Source organism: Azolla caroliniana, unplaced genomic scaffold (assembly GCF_043228905.1).
Source record: "Azolla caroliniana isolate FFs.n. ecotype wild unplaced genomic scaffold, voAzoCaro1.0.p SCAF_11, whole genome shotgun sequence".
Classification (NCBI taxonomy): Eukaryota; Viridiplantae; Streptophyta; class Polypodiopsida; order Salviniales; family Salviniaceae; genus Azolla; species Azolla caroliniana.
Genome location: NW_028230446.1, coordinates 6,048,152 through 6,066,180, shown reverse-complemented (window position 1 = coordinate 6,066,180; position 18,029 = coordinate 6,048,152).

Below are 18,029 nucleotides of genomic sequence, written 5' to 3'. Positions count from 1 at the left end.
AAAGATAATATTAACAACACATATGAGAATATAATATATATGTAAAGAAAAATACTATATATATATATAGATAAATATATTATATTACACGAACAAGAGAGGACTTGAACCAATAACCCCACCCTATGACTTTCAAATCTTACCATTTACTCTATACTAACAATATATATAAAATAAAGGATTTGCTTCATGATATAAAAACGCCGTTACATGTTGTAAATTCAATAATGTTTCAAAGACTCGAACCCACAACCTCATATACCAAAGTCAACACACCTACCATTAGGCTAGGTCCTTTGTTTTTAAAACTATATTTTCATGTTTATTCTTATGCTATGTATATTTTTCATACATGAAAGCTCAAATGAGCGAGATGCCTATCATGCATCACATGCATTTCATGCACTACATGCATGACTTGTACCCTCCAATGCATCATATGCATGGGGGCACCTATTAAAATGGTGAAAGAGAAGATGAAAGAAGAAGTATGAGATATCAATCAAATATATATTACATAAGAGATACCATAAAATAGAGAAAGAAAGGAAGAAGTTCAACATAAAGGTGGAGCTCTAGCTTGGCGATCGTGGTGGTCAACTCTCAACAAGAGGGAGGCGGTTTGAGCCTTATCTTCATCAAAATATTGAAGTGAAGATTGTTGTGGCCTACTATCAAGAAAGAGAAGAGTGATTATCTTGTGAGACCAAGTTCGAAGGATCAACGACGCTTACAACCACTTTTGTAACTCTTTGATAAATTTTTTTTATAAATCTCTTTTATTCCTTCAAATATCATTCAATATCCTATCTTGTCATATCTTGTTGATCTCTATTTACTCTATCTCTACTCTTTCGTCTCTTCTGTCCAGAATCCCAGTGATTCCTTCCTCACTTTCACAATATCTTTTGTCTACGCAACGCTACGCTTCTAGGCAAGCGACACCACGACACAATTTGGTGAACCCGACATGAAACGGGGAAGTAGAAGAGACATCTAAAGTAAAGATCAACATCAACATGGCAAGTACGAGTACAATGGATCCAGTAATGTTGTTTATTGAAAAGTTGAATCAAGATCGATTATTTCATGCCTTACGAAAAGTCCGAGAGAAGATTGGTATGTTTGATGGCACAAATATTTCGAAGTATGTGAATATGTATTATGATGAAATGGAAATGTTTGGTATAAATGATGTCAATATGATAGCAAACTTTTATAAATTAGTGGACATGGAATTAAGAAATAGAATTCATGAAATACAAGCATGGCATAGTTTGGATTGGAATGCATTCAAAGCAGCACTTGTGTCTGAACATGCTCGTGAGGATTTCTCTCGAGTTACTATGTGTTCATTTCATGAATGGATCTTAAAAGAAGATAAAGGGTTATCTGTGTCTGACACAAAAAAAGAGTTTGATAGGATGTATGGACACCTAAAGCCAGAAGAAAGAAATTATTTGTCTTGGCAAAAGGTTGCTTTATTTTTGTAGGTAGTTGACAAGAGATATAGAAAAGAATTGGAATTCATGCTTGAAGTACCAAATACTGAGGCTGGTATAATTGCAGATTGGAATGAGGTAACAAATGTTTGTAATAAATTTATGAAAAGAATGCAAAGGAATGGTGCAATGCTACAAATACCACATGTGGGAATCACAAATCGTCTTGAGCAAAACATCTAAGTTCAAAGACTTGTTCGAGAACCATCACATGAAATGGTCCATCAACCACGAGAAATGATCCAAACCAAAAGTGAGTCTTTGCTTGATGATTTGGTTCAAAGTATGAAAGATCTAACAATTAAAGTGGCAAATCTTGAGAATGGTCAGACTTCGAGGTCAAGGGAACCATTTCGACCTCGATGCATGTGGTGTGATAATCTCGAACATCGATTACGTGATTGTGCGGAATATAAAGACATGGAAAATCGAGACTTGGTGTATTGGGAAAATGGTAACATTTATTTAATTGAAACTAGAAATCCACTTACAAAGAACTTTGGTGATGGTGGTGTTAAAGTTAAATTTGAAGAAGTTGAAGCAAAGAAGGCTTCCGCAATGTACTACTTGGCAACGACAGGAATGCACCTCAATGACATGCCATCCCGATCATCATTCTGGGAGAAGGTTGTAAGTACCGCACAAAAGCAAATGATGAAGATGGAAGACCTTCGTGTTGCCGGAGATTTTGTTAGGAGAAACACTAGATGGGATGTTCCAGTGGATGCTATGACGGTCTATGTGTTGGGAATCGACACTTCGATTCACCTTCTCCGCTCGGCCACAACCGAGTAATCGCTAATCGATGCAGCAGAAAATAGGAAATACAGAGAAAGCCACGATACACAGGGATTAACGTGGAAAACCCTATACGGGAAAAACCACGGGAGTGCGAGACTTCAAACCAAACTATACAGAGAAGTATACAATGGCGAGATGCAAGGCGACGACCTTGAGCTCGCTGTCCTCGCCACAGGCGGCGGAAATACACAGAGGCGTCTACCTCTTCCTCTCTCTCGCGCTCTATCTCTCTCTCTCACGGCTGCTTACACTTCACTCCTCTAGAGTGGAAAAACAGAAAAATGAGAAGCAACAGTAAAACTGTTTGCCCTAAGTCATATTTATACTTATATGACTTTGGGCTATTTACAACTATAGCCTCAGGGGGCCCATAGCGAACATATTCACGGATATGTCCCTGCATCCGGATCGCTCTCCAGGTACATTCGTCATCCGGTACCGAAGCCGGGGTCTTCGTCATCCGGATCCGAAACCGAAACCAGGCTTGTCGGCATCCATCTCAGATATCCGACCATCCCATCCGAAAGGGACCGAAATCCCAACAAACTCCCCCTTCACTTCGGCATGGGATGTCTCTCCAATCCGATCCTCTTCCGGCATGCTTCCAGCTTGTCGGGTATGAGCACCTTGGTCAGCATATCCGACCCGTTCTCGTCCGTGTGGATCTTCGTCAGCACGAACTCCTTGTCTTCTATCCTTTCCCGGATCCAGTGATATCTTCGCTGGATGTGCTTCGTCCGGGAGTGATAGGCCGCGTTCTTCGCAAGGTGGATTGCACTCTGACTATCGCAGTAGAGTCGGTACTCCTCCTGTTGGATATCGAGCTCTCTAATGAAGTCCTTCATCCATATTAATTCCTTGCCGGCTTCAACAGCCGCCATGTACTCCGCCTCCGTGGTTGACAACGCAACCGTCTTCTGCAGCCTCGACTGCCAGGAAACAGCTCCCCCTGCATACGTCATCACATACCCTGATGTGGACCGGCTGGTATCTGCATCAGCCGACATATCCGAATCGGTGAAGCCGTCGAGTTCGGGCTTACCGGAGCCGAATCGGAGGCACACGTTCGCCGTGCCCTTCAGGTATCGGAGTATCCACTTGGCCGCGTTCCAATGCTCTTTGCCGGGATTGCTCATGTACCGGCTCACCACTCCGACTGCATATCCGATGTCCGGTCTCGTACACACCATGGCGTACATCAAGCTCCCGACGGCTGAGGCATACGGCACTTTCATCATATCCTCCTTTTCAGCCTTTGTCTTGGGACTTTGCTTGCTGGACAGCTTGCAGTTTGCCGGGAGGGTCGATCCGACCGGTCTTGCTTCCGACATGTTGAACCGGTGAAGCACCTTCGTCACGTACTTCTCCTGTGACAGCCACAACTGCTTCTTCTTCCGGTCCCGGATGATGTGCATCCCTAGTATTTGCCTCGCCGGACCCAGGTCCTTCATTGAGAAGGTTCAGTGAAGAGCCTTCTTCAGCATCCGTATCTTGACCTGGTCCCGTCCGACGATCAACATGTCGTCCACGTACAGGAGGAGTATTAGAAAGTCTCCTCCTTCAAATTTCTTCACAAACACGCAGTGGTCGGACTGCGTTTTGAGGTACCCTTCGTCGGTCATGAAGGAGTCGAACTTCCGGTACCATTGCCGGGGAGCCTGCTTCAGTCCGTAAAGGCTCTTCTTCAGCCGGCATACCAGGTGCTCCTTCCCTTTCTTCTCGAATCCTTCCGGTTGCTGCATGTAGATCTCTTCTTCGAGGTCACCGTGAAGGAATGCCGTCTTCACGTCCATCTGTTCTACCTCGAGGTCCATGCTTGCCGCTATGCTCAGCACCGTCCGGATGGAGGTCATCTTCACTACCGGGGCAAATATCTCGTCGAAGTCGACGCCCTTCTTCTGCTGAAACCCCTTCACCACGATCCTGGCTTTGTATCTCGGGGGGTTTCCGGCATCTCCCGGTTTCAGCTTGAACACCCACTTGTTTCGAAGTGCCCGCTTTCCTTTCGGCAACTCCACAAGTTCATATGTGTGGTTCTCATGCAGGGAATCCATCTCGTCCTGCATGGCACTCAACCACCTGCGGCTCTGAGTGTCATGTTTTGCTTCTTCAAAACTCTCCGGCTCCCCCTCGTCGGTTAGCAGCACGTGCTCTGGTTCCGGAAATCTCCGGGGGGCCCTTCTCTCTCTTAGAGGATATCTCCGTTCTGGAGCTTCGGTAATCGGTTCTTCCGATTCTTCTTCATCCGAATCCATTTCGGGATCGGGGCCGGTTCCGGTATCATTTTCATCTTCTTCGGTCGGTTCGGTTTCTTCACCGTCTTCGGCCGGATCCTCGAGTGCTAACCGGTCCCTTGCCGGTCGGGACTGCTCCTCGTAGAGTTGATCCTCACCGGTCGACTTGGAGCTCTTCATCTTCTTCTCCGACTCCCAGTCGGCGAGTGTCTTGTCCTCCATGAAGATGATATCTCGACTCCTGAATATCTTCTTGTCGACCGGGTCCCATACTCGGTAGCCGAACTCGTCATCGCCGTAACCGAGGAATATGCATGGCCGGGTCTTTGGATCTAGCTTTCCTCTCCGGTCCTTTGCCACATGCACGTATGCGAGACACCCGAACACCTTCAGATGCCGGTAGGATACTTCCCTACCGGTCCACACTCTCTGCGGCGTGTCTCCGCCCAAAGGTACTGAGGGTGCTCTGTTTATCACGTATGTCGCCGTCGACATCGCCTCAGCCCAAAAACCCTTGGGTAATTCCGCATGCGCCAGCATACTCCGGACCCTCTCCATTATGGTCCGGTTCATCCTCTCGGCCAGCCCGTTCAGTTCCGGCGTCTTCGGCACAGTAAACTCGAGCCGGATTCCCTTCGAGCGACAGTACTCCTGGAACTGTCCCCGGTATTCCCCTCCGTTATCCGCTCGTATCGCTTTCAGCTTCTTGCCGGATTCTCTTTCCACTCTCGCGTGGAGTTCTTTGAAGACGGACAACACTTGGTCCTTTGTCTTCATCGGTGCCATCCACAGTCTTCGGCTATGATCATCTATGAAAGTTACGAAGTACTGGGCTCCGCCATGTGACTTCGTTTCTACCTGACACACATCGGTGTGCACCAACTCCAATGGTGCGCTACGTCTCGTCGGTGGCCTTGAGTGGAAGGAGGTTCGGTTCTGCTTACCGGCCAGGCAATCGGTGCACTTCTCCAGGTGCACGTGCTTCACTGGAATAAGGTTGTCTTCTGCAAGCCTCTTCATCCCCTTCTCACTCATGTGGCACAGTCTTTTGTGCCACAGCTCACCGGCAGTGTCGGCTGCCACATTCAGCTCTTCCGGACATAACCAGGCATTCATCAGGTACAGTGTGTTGACCTTCCGGGCCCGAGCCACTATCAAGCTCCCCTTGCTGAACTTCATGACACCGTTCCGGATGCTACCCGTGTAGCCTTCATCATCTAGCCTCCCGGCCGAAATCAGGTTCAGTCGGACCTCCGGAACGTGTCGGACATTCTTCAGCAGCATTTTGCATCCGGTCGGGGTTGTCAACCACACGTCTCCTATGCCGGCAATCCGGCACGTACCTTCATTCCCCATCCGAACACAGCCATGCTCACCGGCTGTGTAGGATGAGAAGTATCTTCTCTCAGGGGTCAGGTGGAACGATGCTCCGGAATCGACCACCCAGGTCGTCTCATCGCCGGCAATGTTTAGTTCACCTTCTTCGGTGATGAGCATGATCTCCTCTTCACTTGCCGCGAGTGCCGTCGTTCCTTTCCGGTCCTGTCCTCGCCGATCCGAACCATTTCGGTCCGTGGCTCCCCGGTATGCACCGTTTCTCTCCGGTGACTTCTTCGAATCGGTGTTGTCGGTTCCATTGTCCTTTCGGTAATGCCGACAATTCTTTCGGAAGTGCCCGGGCTTCCCACAGTGGAAGCATGTGGGCCTTCCTCTTGACTGCGACCGGGTCCCCGACTTCTCCCGTCTTTGCGGACTCCGGTTCCATTGTCTTCCCCGATCCGATTCGGTAAACAACATCTTCGGGTCGGAGGCCGGTTCCTTATCTCTCCGACGCGCTTCTTCATTCAAAATACTTGTCTTTACCGTTTGTAAGGACAAGTTATCTTCGGTGCAGGAGGTGCTGAGAGTCACCACCAAGTTCTCCCAGCTTTCCGGCAATGTACACATCAGGATGATGGCTTGCATTGCATCCTCCAATGGGAACTTGATCGCCGCAAGCTGATTCACGAATCCCATGAACGTGCTTACGTGTTCCACCATACTCTCGCCGTCCCGGTACTTGAGATTCACAATCTTCCTCATCAGGGAGGTCCGGTTCAGCGCATTCTTCCTCTCGTAGAGGCCCGACAGCTTCCGCCACATCTCATATGCGTTGGTGTCGTTCGCCACATGTTGTAGGACGATTACATCGACATATTGTCGGATCGTCGCCACGGCTTTCCGGTTCAGGAGCTTCCACTCCGACTCAAGTACCCCCTTCGGTATTTCCGACCTGTCAATCGGTTCGTACAGGTCCCGAACAATCAGAAGATTCTCCATCTTGATCTTCCAGTCGGCGTAATTCTGTGCATTCAGCACCATCATCATCGGCTGCCCGCTGCCGCCGCCTTCCATTTTCTGCAACAGTCGCTCTGATACCAGTTTGTTGGGAATCGACGCTTCGATTCACCTTCTCCGCTCGGCCACAACCGAGTAATTGCTAATCGATGCAGCAGAAAATAGGAAATACAGAGAAAGCCACGATACACAGGGATTAACGTGGAAAACCCTATACGGGAAAAACCACGGGAGTGCGAGACTCCAAACCAAACTATACAGAGAAGTATACAATGGCGAGATGCAAGGCGACGACCTTGAGCTCGCTGTCCTCGCCACAGGCGGCGGAAATACACAGAGGCGTCTACCTCTTCCTCTCTCTCGCGCTCTATCTCTCTCTCTCACGGCTGCTTACACTTCACTCCTCTAGAGTGGAAAAACAGAAAAATGAGAAGCAACAGTAAAACTGTTTGCCCTAAGTCATATTTATACTTATATGACTTTGGGCTATTTACAACTATAGCCTCAGGGGGCCCATAGCGAACATATTCACGGATATGTCCCTGCATCCGGATCGCTCTCCGGGTACATTCGTCATCCGGTACCGAAGCCGGGGTCTTCGTCATCCGGATCCGAAACCGAAACCGGGCTTGTCGGCATCCATCTCAGATATCCGACCATCCCATCCGAAAGGGACCGAAATCCCAACACTATGCTCAGATGGCAGAACACCAACAGCATGAGGTGATAGTGGAAGAAAAAAGGAAAAGGCCGGATGATGAGATTGTCTCAACAAAAAAGCATGAGACAAGAGATAGCAAAAGAAAAGAGATGGACGCAAAGGTCGAAAACGGTAAATTTGGTCCTTCATTCAAATTAATGTTTGATATTGAAAAAGATATAGATTTAAAGAAAGTTTTAGAAACAAGAATACTAGACAGTCGAGTAGAATTTACACTAAGAGAAGTGTTAGGTATTGCAAAAAAGGAATTTCATGATGAAATAATTGATATTGTGCGAAGAAAGAAGCAAGTAAATGAGCAGGTTAAAGAGACAAATCCGAAGGTGGCTTATGAAGTGGTGAGCAACGAGTCAAACAATATCATTGTTGACTCTCAACATGCATCAACCTTAATGATAAATTCAATACATGTAAGAAGCCATTACTCTCGCAAATGTTGGGCAAGAGTCACTACTGAGCATCATGTGAAGATTGGAAATGTTCCAGACCCTGTGATGGCACTTATTGATCATGGTTCTGAAATAAATATAATGAGTGCTGATTTTTATAGGAAATGTAGATGGCCAATTGATACTCAACATGGTTGGCGAGTAAAAGCTGCCACATCAGTCACGGAAGACTTATTTGGTGCATGCCCAAATGTAAAGGTTACTATTGGTGATATAGAGGTAGATCAACATTTCTTTGTGAAGGAAGGATCTACCTATCCAATAATCCTGGGGCAACCATACATTACAGTGGTACAGATGGAGACCAAAGTCCTCGACAATGGTTCTGCCTATGTGAAAATCCGTAGCCAAGATGGACGACGAACTGTACAATTTATGACAGTTCGCCCAAATCATGACAGGAACAAGCAAGAGCTTCGTGATCATTCAATACCAAAAGACTATGATGATTTTGATAATCAGGTTTTTGACTAGGACTGTTGCGAGTGAGGGTTGCAATAGTCCCATTATTAAAAGACCCTCATATAGGGCATTACAACATATGAATAAGTCATTTCATGTTTCTGAAAGTGGTGCTATATGTGTGACTAGGATGTATGAATGCAAGAAGAACTTGAAGAAGAATGTTAATATGTTTCAACAGGCATTGAAGGATAATGGAGTACTTGAAATGGAAGAGCAGATTGACAGTGTTATGGAAGAAATTTCTTTTGCAAATACTTTAGAAGAGTTAGAAATGTATTTGAAAGAAGATGATGAGAATGTTAGAAAGATACATGTAAACTCAATTGATATGTATTATGAGATTGATAGGTATAATTGTAAATATGAAGAAGTAGAAAGTTTATGTAATACAAAATACAAAACAATAGATAAAAAGGTCAAACCTGTTACAGTACCATTACCTATTGGTAGTGAAGAGAAGATGGAGGCAGCAGCAACCGAGCCTATGCTTCGACCAATAGAGAAGATCATACATCACTTCACTTCGGAGACAATAAATAACTTGAGAATCGGAGGGGGTGAATTTCTTCTGCAATCAGAGATCGCGACTTTCAAAGAAATGATCTTTAGGCATGGGAAAGCGTTCACATTCAAAGCTGAGGAGATTGGTTGTGTAAATCCAAAGGTGGTAATGCCAATGGTAATATTTACTATCCCTCATATTCCTTGGAATTTTAAACCTATTACAGTACCGAGAGCATGATTACCTCAATTGTTGGAGCTGCTGAAGGATAAAGTCAAAATGAAGATTTTAGAGCCTTCAAATGCACCATACTCCAATAGATGGTTCACAGTTCCAAAGAAAGATGGTTCTCTAAGATTCATTCAAGATCTACAACTAGTCAACAAAGTCACAATCCGAAATGCGGGAATCGGACTGATCGTTGATGAATTTGCGGAAGCGTTTGCTGGAAGAGCGATTTACTCCGTGGGAGACCTATATTCAGGATACGACCAATTTCAACTAGCAATTGATAGTCGCAATATCACAACAATGAAAACACCAATTGGGTTGGTTCGAATGTGCACTCTACCTCAAGGTGCGACGAATTCAGTTGCTCATATGATGAATGCAATGAACAAAGTTCTACATGAATACATCCCAAAGGTAACTATGCCATTTTTAGATGATATTCCTATTAAGGGATGCTTAGAAAGAGAGAAAGATGAGACTATGGTTGGAAATGGTTGCAGAAAGTTTGTGATGGATCACATAAATGATTGTGAAAGTATTTTAAATAAGCTTGAGCAGGTACATTTGACACTATCAGGAACAAAGTCAAGCTTTGGGCAGAACGAAGTTCTGATAGTTGGTCATATGTGTGGCTGGTATGGGAGGAAGCCATCACTGATCAAAATTAATGCAATACAAAATATGAAGGAGGTTTGCGAATCGGTAACAGAGGTGAGAAGATTTTTAGGTGCATGTGTGTTTTATCATATTTGGTTACCACACTTTGCACATGTATCAGATCCTCTCTATCATATTGAATGAAAGACAAAGAAACTATGCGCAAGTTAAACGAGAATTGTGGTGTTTGCTTACTGCATTAAAAACAGATAGAGATTACTTGATCGGAGTAGATGTAGTGGTTGAAACAGATTGTTTGCCACTCATCGGAATGATAGCAAGTTGCACCACACCGGATATTGCAATGCTTTGGTGGATTGCATACATTAGAACCATGAACGCAAAATTACGGCATATAAAGGGCAAAGAGAACCCAGTCGTAGATATGCTGTCAAGAGCAAGGTTCATAAATGAAAGGGTGATGCAAGCAGAAGATAAGAATTGGGTAACTACAAGCCATCAAGTTGCTCATCAAGTATCTATTAAGCCTCATGATGAGTTTAATGTAAGTATAATGTTCAAAGATGTGGAGTATGAAGGTCAATGGTTAGAAATAGGAAATTTTCTAAAGACTCAAGAAGCCAACCCATCATGGTCAAAGAAACAATTAAATGAATTTCGAAGACGAGCATTCAAGTTTTTTTTACATGAAGGGCATTTATGGAGGCATCCAAAAAGGCCAACCGAAAATCCTCTTCGAGTCATTTGTAAGGATGACATTAAGAGAAAATTAATTAATGAATTCTATGATAGTTTGTGGGCAGGACATAGAGGCATATGGGCGACATTTATGAAGTTGAAAGAAAAGTATTGGTGGCCACATATGTATAAAGATGTAACAAAATTTGTGGAAACCTGTGAAGTTTGCCAGAGGTATTCAACTATCCGGTATCGAGATGAGCTAAAACCAACATATTCATCATCAATGCATTATAAATGGATGGTCGATCTAGTGACAACAAATGCGATATTTAGTACTAGCAAGAGAAGACCTTACAAACCAAGTAGAAAGAAGACCACTACAACAAAAAACAACTAGAGCTGTATGTAAATTTTTGTTAGAAGATGTAATATGTCGTTACGGGTGTGTTGGTAAAATAATTGCAGATAGAGGAGAACTCGACACTGATGAAGCTAGAGAATTCTTCAGCCGAATAGGGGTCAAATTATCACTTACAACTGCGTATAATCCAGAAGCCAATGGAAAGATTGAAAGAGGACATAGCCCAATAGTTAAGGCGATCGTGAAAAGCTGTAAAGGTAAAATAAGAGATTGGCCATGCATGCTACCTTATGCACTATGGGCAAATCAGACAACACATAATTCGGTAACAGGATATATGCCAGCTGAATTGATACTTGGCCAAAAACCCATCATGCCAATAGAAGGATGAATTATGTCATGGACATCTATTCCATGGAGAGAAGAGTTGAGCAGAGAAGAATTGTTGGCTTCGCAAATTCAACAATTAGAGCGTCAGCCTAAAGATGTCGAATTAGCAGCACAACGATTGAAGGAGGCTCGATTGAAGAATAAAATTCGTTTTGATAAAACTCATAGAATTCGACATAAGAAGATAGAAGAAGGGGATTGGGTGCTCGTGTATGATAGCAGTTTAGATAATCAACATAGCACCGTTCGCAAGTTCGCTGAAAGATGGTTTGGGCCTTATATAGTAAGAAAAGTATATGATAACTTTACTTATAAGCTTAGTGAATTGGATGGGACACTAATCCTAAACATGGTAGCTGGAAAGAGGATAAAAGTATTTAAGAAAAGGTTTGAGCTTGAACCTCCTCCAATAGATCAACATGAAGATGAAAGATAGTGGCACATGCCGGAGGATGTGCAGGTCTAGAGAGGGTGGATGTCGTGAAGTACAAAAGCTTCACATTAAAAGTCTACAATCAGATAAATACATAACTAAAATAACATTTGATAATGGGGTCGAAGCATGCTACGGTGTACCAACTTTTGGCCAAAAATTTAGTACTAAATCGAAGAAGAAAATAAACATTAAAAATTGTAAATAAGTTTCAAAAAACAAAAAACAAATTCATTACGTCACACTCGAATGCACAAAGATATTGTACGTCACACTCGAAATGTCCCTAGGCCATATTTAATACATTAATTGTTGCCCCAGTCTCCTAGGTAGAGTTGTACGAAAGCACACCTGGAGAAGGTATCCATTGTGACAGTTGGTCAGTCTCAGTATCTCTCTCTCTCTCTCTCTCTGGTATGGGTAGTCGAACGTGTCAATTGGTATGTCTCTCTCTCTCACTCACTCACTCTCTCTCTCTCTCTCTCTCTCTCTCTCTCTCTCTCTCTCTCTTCTGTCTCGAAGTTGTCAGACAGACAGTGGCAGAAAGTTAAAGAAAGACGACATATATATTACAGGTCTATCTCTCTGTTTCTTTCTTTCACTCCACCTTCGATTCTTTCTGTTTTTTTCTTTCAAAGCTCTGTTTCTTTCTTTCTTTCTGTTTCTCTCTCTCACTCCACCTTCGATGCTCTGTTTCCCCGCGTAGCTGTTCTTGTGTTCCCCTCTGTGCCAGGTTCGATCTCTGAACGCAGAGATTTTTGTTTCCCCTGCTCGTTGTATGTGTTGTTGATTTTCCTTCCTTGTGTATGCTCGTTTGTTTCCTCTGTCTATGCTCGTTTGTCTCCTCTGCAGCAGCCTCGTTTGTCGAAATCAACACGGTCTGGTACCTCTGCAAGTTGTACAACCTCCAGGTATTCTCTGTGTTGCATGCCCAATACTCAATGTTTTCTTTTTCTGAATGTTTCCTGTCTGTCTGTATGCTCGTTTGTTTCCTCTGTCTATGCTCGTTTGTCTCCTCTGCAGCAGCCTCGTTTGTCGAAATCAACACGGTCTGGTACCTCTGCAAGTTGTACAACCTCCAGGTATTCTCTGTGTTTTTGTTTTCTCTGTGTTTCTCTGTGTTCCTTTTAAAAATGTATGAAAATATTTTGATCGAGGTGGTTGTGTGTTAGACATGTTTGTACATGCAACGTAAATGGAGTTGGCTATGATGAGTTGCTATGTTTTCGTTTTGTTCTTGTTTCTTGTCCATCTGTTTTATTTTGTGTGAGTTTGACATGGATGAGTGTTTTTCCGACTATTTTGGGTTTTTGTGTGTTTGACATGGCTTGTACATGCGATGTGATGGAGTTGGCTATGATGATTTACAATGTTTTCGTTGGCTTGTGATGGAGTTGGCTTGTGTGTTTTACGATGTGATGGAGTTGGCTTGTACATGCGATGCGATGATTTACAATGATTTACAATGATGGAGTTGGCTATGATGATTTACAATGGAGTTTTTTTCCGACTATTTAGGGTTATTGTGTGTTTGACATGGTTTGTACATGCAATGAGATGATTTGCTATGTGTTGATGGTAATTGCTTGAGTTTTCTTCTAGTACATGCATATTCATTCCCTGAGAATTGTGTTGACTAGGACAATGACGAGAAGGACACCCATAAAGAAGACATTGATGAAAGAGAAAGTGAAGACACCAGTGAAGGAAGGAAGAAGGACACCCATGAAAGAAAGCAAGAAGACACCCACAAGAGAAAGGGTGATGAATTCATCAACACAGAGAAAGAAGATGTACCACTCCATCAGTCGAGACACACCTCTTGGATGGAATTATTTCCTTCGAGCACGACCTGACGTGTATCCAGAGCTGAGAGAGTGGTTGTTAAAAACCTGGGGGTCAGCACGTCCCGACACAAGGCGAGGATTCCACATAAGTGGTTTGAAGAGGGAATACATGAATTTATTGAAGACGAGATACGAACATGTTTATGATACAAATCAAATCACTAACAATGAGGTGGGTACTGTTTTTGCACGTGCTTTTGCATGTGAAGTTCAAGGTGGCATTGACGTAAATTGGGAAGATTTTAATCGGCACCGGTCAGAACATTACAAAGGGTCCTCCAGTACCAACACTGGCTTGAAGTCATCTGGAACCTCTCATGTGGATATTCTAGCTATAACACCTATCCACCAAGTTCTAGAGGCAAAGGTACGGGCCACAATGACTGAAAAGCATGAACAGATGATGGCCGGTTGCATAGCTTCTATGAGCTCAAGAATACAAACACTACTTGCTGATTTGGAAGCAGTTAAATCAGCTGAGATACAGGCAGAAAAGAAATTTTCTTCAATAAAAACTACATATGAATGGATTGCATCGACAATCCAAAATTCAGAAAGTGAGGTCTTGAAAGAGGAGTTGAAGAAAGAGCTAAACAATATGGGCACTCAATTAGGTTCACAGATGAGAGACCTTGATACTTGCAGGAATGCACATGAAGAAATAGATAATAAGTTGTCAGCCTTAAAGTTGCATTCTGAGAACCTTGCATGCTTGATGCAGGATTTAAAACAAAATGGTTTTGATACTTTGTGTCCATCTGTAATTGAGCACCCAAGTGGTATAGAAAGTACCATTATTAGTATAGCTATATCACGGTATTGGCTTTAAAAGTTATTTATTTCTACTTCTTTGGTATAAATAAGTGAGCAACTAATATATTATAACTTGTGTTTGCAATCTTCTAGGTGTATATTTTGTGGCCTCGGATTCAAGCTGGAGGCTATGGATGTTGTGATTACACCATGCTTGCACACATATCATGTGCTATGTGCTAAGTATCATTTTGAGAAAGAGAATACATGTATGGACTGTAAAACTACAATTGCGGCTGAGTGGTACTATGCTTGGGGTTTAAAAGTACACCCGTACGGTATGTGGCTCTACTATTCTATTGTTTGTATTATATGATGTCAATTAACATTTGGACTAGAACTAGTGTATGCCACAATTCATACTTCAAATTTAGTGTAATCTCTAACAACTATTATGTGGAACCCTAATTATGTGGGTTAGTATTGGCAGTACTCTTAATATATAATTGGTATGTGTAGCTGAAGGGATATTTTCCACAATTAGTAGTACTAAAAGGGAACCAGGTACAACATCGTCCAATCTATATTGCAACTTGCCTAGTATTAGTTTAGTAAACACTATACTTATAGTACACTGTTGACTGTTAAGATTGTTTGTGTAACTTGGGAATTAGTACTAGTAATGTAATTTGGGAACAAGGTGTATAGTAAATTGTTGAATAATAGTACAATTATTGTAATTTGGAAATGAGGTGTGTCAAACACATATCACGTTTAGTACTAATACTGTTCAAGATTAATACTGTTGGTGTAATTAGTACAAGTTATGTAACTAGGTGTGTAGAAGACATATCATGTTTAGTATTACTTGTGTGCAAAATACCAATCTACATTTGTTGGATTAGTACTTAGTAAGTACTACATGGTTCATGATTAGTACTAGTTCTGTACTTTGTGAACTAAGTTACTAGTACATTGCTCATGATTAAAACTAGTTTTGTAATTTGGGAACTGAGTAGTACTTTGTTCCTTATTAGTACTAGTTTTGTACCTTATTAGTACTAGATCAGTAATCTAGAAAATAAGTGAGTAGTACATTTTGTAGGATTAGTACTAATTGTGTAATTTGACTAAGTCAGTGGTACATTGTTGAGTAGTACATTGTTCAGGATTAGTACTAATTGTGTAATTTGACTAAGTCAGTGGTACATTGTTCGGGATTAGTACTCCTTGTGTAATTTGCTAACTAAGTGAGTAGTATATTGTGCATGATTAGTACTACTTGTGTAAATTGGGAACTAAGTGAGCAGTACATTGTTCGGGATTAGTACTCCTTGTGTAATTTGGTAACTAAGTGAGTAGTATATTGTGCATGATTAGTATTACTTGTGTAAATTGGGAACTAAGTGAGCATTACGTTGTTCGGGATTAGTACTCCTTGTGTAATTTGCTAACTAAGTGAGTAGTATATTGTGCATGATTAGTACTACTTGTGTAAATTGGGAACTAAGTGAGCATTACGTTGTTCGGGATTAGTACTCCTTGTGTAATTTGCTAACTAAGTGAGTAGTATATTGTGCATGATTAGTACTACTTGTGTAAATTGGGAACTAAGTGAGCAGTACATTGTTCGGGATTAGTACTCCTTGTGTAATTTGCTAACTAAGTGAGTAGTATATTGTGCATGATTAGTACTACTTGTGTAAATTGGGAACTAAGTGAGCATTACGTTGTTCGGCATTAGTACTCCTTGTGTAATTTGCTAACTAAGTGAGTAGTATATTGTGCATGATTAGTACTACTTGTGTAAATTGGGAACTAAGTGAGCATTACGTTGTTCGGGATTAGTACTAGTTCAGTGATTTAGGAAATAAGTGAGTAGTACATTGTTCAAGATTAGTACTACTTATTAATTTGACTTAGTCAGTGGTACATTTTTCGGGATTAGTACTTGTGTAATTTGGTAACTAAGTGAGTAGTATATTGTGCATGATGTCGGAATTCCGTGCTCGGCCACAACCGAGGAACAGGATCGATTCACAGAAAACGGGAAATACAACAATACACGAAAAAACAATAGAGAGAAGGGTACACTGGATGTTTTACGTGGAAAACCCTAAATGGGAAAAACCACGGGAGTGCAAGACTCCAACTATCACTATACGCGGGAATGTACAATGGCGAGCTGCAAGGCGACGACCTTGAGCTCGCTGTCCTCGCCACAGGCGGCGGTATTACACAGAGGCGTCGACCTCTTCCTTCCTCTTTCGCTCTCACTCTCTCTCGGCTGCTCTCACTTCGCTCCCTCTTAGTGGGAAAACAGAAAATGAGCAACAACAACAACTGTTTGCCCTAAGTCATATTTATACACATATGACTTTCGGGCTATTTACAAATATAGCCTCAAGGGCCCTTGGCAAACATATTCACAGATATGTCCCCGCATCCGGATCTCTCTCCAGGTACATACGTCATCCGGCTCCGTAACCGGGGTCTTCAGCATCCGGCTCCGTAACCGGGGTCTTCAGCATCCGGCTCCGTAACCGGGGTCTTCAGCAACCGGCTCCGTAACCGGGTACTCTTCATCCAGCTTCATGCCCGGTACTCTTCATCCTACGGTTCCGTAACAGCCTCCGGGCTTGCCGTCATTCATCTCCGGACATCCCATCCGGAGGGACCGAAATCCCAACAAACTCCCCCTTCACTTCGGCATGGGATGTCTCTCCAACCCGATCCTCTTCCGGCATGCTTCCAGCTTGTCGGGTGTGAGCACCTTGGTCAGCATATCCGACCCGTTCTCGTCCGTGTGGATCTTCGTCAGCACGAACTCCTTGTCTTCTATCCTTTCCCGGATCCAGTGATATCTTCGCTGGATGTGTTTCGTCCGGGAATGGTAGGCCGCGTTCTTCGCAAGGTGGATGGCACTCTGACTATCGCAGTAGAGTCGGTACTCCTCCTGCCGGATACCGAGCTCTCTAATGAAGTCCTTCATCCATATTATTTCCTTGCCGGCTTCAACAGCCGCCATGTACTCCGCCTCCGTGGTTGACAACGCAACCGTCTTCTGCAGCCTCGACTGCCATGAAACAGCTCCACCTGCATACGTCATCACATACCCTGATGTGGACCGGCTGGTATCTGCATCAGCCGACATATCCGAATCGGTGAAGCCGTCGAGTTCGGGCTTACCGGAGCCGAATCGGAGGCACACGTTTGCCGTACCCTTCAGGTATCGGAGTATCCACTTGGCCGCGTTCCAATGCTCTTTGCCGGGATTGCTCATGTATCGGCTCACCACTCCGACTGCATATCCGATGTCCGGTCTCGTACACACCATGGCGTACATCAAGCTCCCGACGGCTGAGGCATACGGCACTTTCATCATATCCTCCTTTTCGGCCTTTGTCTTGGGACTTTGCTTGCTGGTCAGCTTGCAGTTTGCCGGGAGGGTCGATCCGACCGGTCTTGCTTCCGACATGTTGAACCGTTGAAGCACCTTTGTCACGTACTTTTCCTGTGACATCCACAACTGCTTCTTCTTCCGGTCCCGGATGATGTGCATCCCTAATATTTGTCTCGCCGGACCCAGGTCCTTCATTGAGAAGGTTCGGTGAAGAGCCTTCTTCAGCATCCGTATCTTGACCTGGTCCCGTCCGACGATCAACATGTCGTCCACGTACAGGAGGAGTATTAGAGAGTCTCCT